Raw genomic sequence first — 3,083 nt, forward strand, 5'->3', positions numbered from 1 at the left:
ATGCCCTGAATGGTTACATAAGCTACAATCAATACAGAACATCCTACCAGGGTAACTGCGCCCTGGACATGTTTCAGATCTGACTCTGAATCACAAATGATCTCTACAGCAAGACAGAGGGTGAGATATTCCCTGTTCACCTGCAGTGTGCTGCACATGTACAGAGAAGAAACCTAAAACATCTGACGGTAGATGGGATAGAGCAGTTTCAAGCAAGATGGAGGACTGAGGTCAGAGAGGGGTTTGCACGCACAAGGATGTAGAAATATACAATTCTGGAAATGATTGCGGTTGGGGTCAATGTTGTCAATGAGGCCCGTCGAAATGGGGAAATGGGACTTGGCTTGAGGACTGATAGAGGACAAAAAACAGAGAGCAGGAGTAATTATGTCATTACCATTATGTCGGACGGGTATTAGTGAATGACACAAGGATCATTTCTTGCGACACCACCATAATTTCGATCAATGACTTAGATAGACAATGGATCATGCATTACCTTTAATTAGAACACAATATTAAGTTGTCAATAATATGCAAGGAGGACGTAGCAGCACTGAGTAGGGAAAGTGCAGGTTCAGTGAGTAAACAAGGACCAAATAGTCTGTGCAGCATAATGCAGAGAAATGTGAGGCATTGTACATTCATTTCACTCTTGGAAAGGTTTTAGGCCATCGACAAAATTTCAGATGATTTTTCTCACCCTAAAGCAAGAGGCAACAAAATGCCTTTCCGTCCATTTATCGCCAGACGTTTCCATTATTCTCTGGAAAATTTTACTCATCTCAACCCTTCTTACTTCGAGGAATCGAATCATGGGTTTACATCATCGCAGTCCCTCTCAATTGAACCCTTGTTGTCCACCTATCAATCAGGTGAATAAATGCCTCACTCAAATGGACATTGAGCCCCAACTCTCCCGTATTACGTTTCTGTTTAAGTTTTACCTCACTTATAAAGTTAATGCGGTATTGTGTTAACTTCAAATGGCAGCATGCACAAAGCTAACATGACTGACTGACTGACTCTTTCAAAATCATCAGTTCTGACTAGCCAGAGTACAGGATGGTACATTGTCTCAACAGTGCCGTGGGTCAAGAATGTCACAGCACAACTTCAGGACATCCAGAGATAGCGGCTGGTCCAGCTTCTTCCATATGTTGTCATTTAAAACCTGCACAATAGAATGTAATGACTGGGAGGATGCGCTATCTGTGATATTCATGTCATGTAATATGGCACAAAGGGTTTTGTTTATCCTCAGGATGTCAGGATGAGATAACGTTACAGACTGATATTTCTCCCTTTCAAGATGCTGAGCATCGAGCTCTCCCTGTGCAATTTGTCGAAGACCAAACATGAGCACGTCCCGTCCTGCTCCACAGTGTGCACCCAGACCGGGTGATTATCTTGGTGGCTTTGCAGGTAAAGAGTGAGGCTTTCTGGCTCTTCACCTCCTGAAAATCCTCTGTGACATCGACACCCATAGCCTGCACCAGGAGTAGATTCTGCACGTTTTTCTGTAGCTTGGACAGTTATACCCATTTCTCTGTCACACTCTGAAAACCTTTGAGAATAAAGATCCGCTTGGTGTTCCCCTTGACCCTTTACTGCAAGTCTGAGGGAGCCTCAAAGAGTGTCTTCACGGTCCTACAACCATTCATGTGGGAGACTACAAATTAGGCCACCTTTCTCATCACCAATTTCCACTGTTTGTGCATTCAAACATAAAGGGATACAGTTTGCAATGTCGGGCTAATGTGTTCAGGAGAGATGTTAGGAAGCACTGCCACACACAAAGGGTGTTGGATGGTCGGAACTCTCTTCTACAAAGGGTAGTGGATTCTGGATTAGATGTTAATTTTATATCTGCGATAGATTTCTTTCTCTTAAGCATAGTTTGCAAGGAATAATGCAGAAACACAGGTATATGGAGTTTGGCTACAAACCAGGCACTGAATGCTGTGACAAGCTCACGGGGGCTAAATGCCCTGTTATTTAGTTCCCATGACTAGTTACCGGCTCCCACAGCCTAGAATACAATCCCTAAAGTGTGGAATTAGGCCCTTCAGCCCAACAAGTCCATGCCTACCCTCTGAAGAATAAACCGCCCACCCACATTCCCCAGCCCTATACTTGCCCATGACGAATGCACCTAACCGACACAGCCTTGAACACCACGAGCAGCTCAGCCCGGCTAATTTTCTGACATGTATATTGTGGATTGTGGGAGGAAACCAGAACACCCGGAGAAAACCACGCAGGCACGGGGAGAATGTACAGAGATAGTCACCCGAGGTTAGAATCAAAGCCCAGTCCCTCGTGCTGTGAAACAGCAATGCGAACCACTGAGAAAACATGCCATTTCAAAGCATCCACTGCATTGACATGCTTCCTAAAGTGCGGTGTGCTGTAGTGGGCTGAGCTAAGGTTTAACCCAATGGAAGTCATATGATATTCAAAAGTTCAAATCTGAGTGTTTTTCCCAGCTGTATCTGAAGCGGTGATTTATACAGGTAAAATAACATTCCCCTTTCCTTTGCATTCCATTCGACTTTGGATAATTTATTTTTGACAAATCTGCTCAACGTTCCCATTCATTTTCCAAAAAAGAAGTGTACACCTCCAAGACTAGTTGTTAAGTCACCACTAGAATTCAGCCACTTAATTTGTATTATCTCTACCAAAAAGAATGAATCTTTCTTACTTCCAACATTATCTGTCATTTGCCTGCCCATTTCACGAGTTAAAGGGGTAAATTGCACATGAACATATCCGACTAACTAACGGTGAATAGAGTTAATATTTGGATCACTGGAATCAGCCTTTATTTAAAATATGGAGAACAAATGGGCAGAGACTTGGAAACTTCACGGCTTGACTTTTTGTTAATTCAGGGGATAAAGCATTGCTTAATTTTCAATGATGAATGAGTTTGGTGCTGGCAAGAACACACACAACAATATTGGATTAGAAGGAAGCCATTCATCTCCTTCTCCGAACTGTCCCATAGGAACAGGAGGAGACCATTGAACTCCTTCTCTATTCTGTCCCACAGGAACAGGGTGAGGCTATTCAGCCCA

The sequence above is a fragment of the Hemiscyllium ocellatum genome, chromosome 40 (assembly GCF_020745735.1).
Source record: "Hemiscyllium ocellatum isolate sHemOce1 chromosome 40, sHemOce1.pat.X.cur, whole genome shotgun sequence".
Taxonomy (NCBI): domain Eukaryota; kingdom Metazoa; phylum Chordata; class Chondrichthyes; order Orectolobiformes; family Hemiscylliidae; genus Hemiscyllium; species Hemiscyllium ocellatum.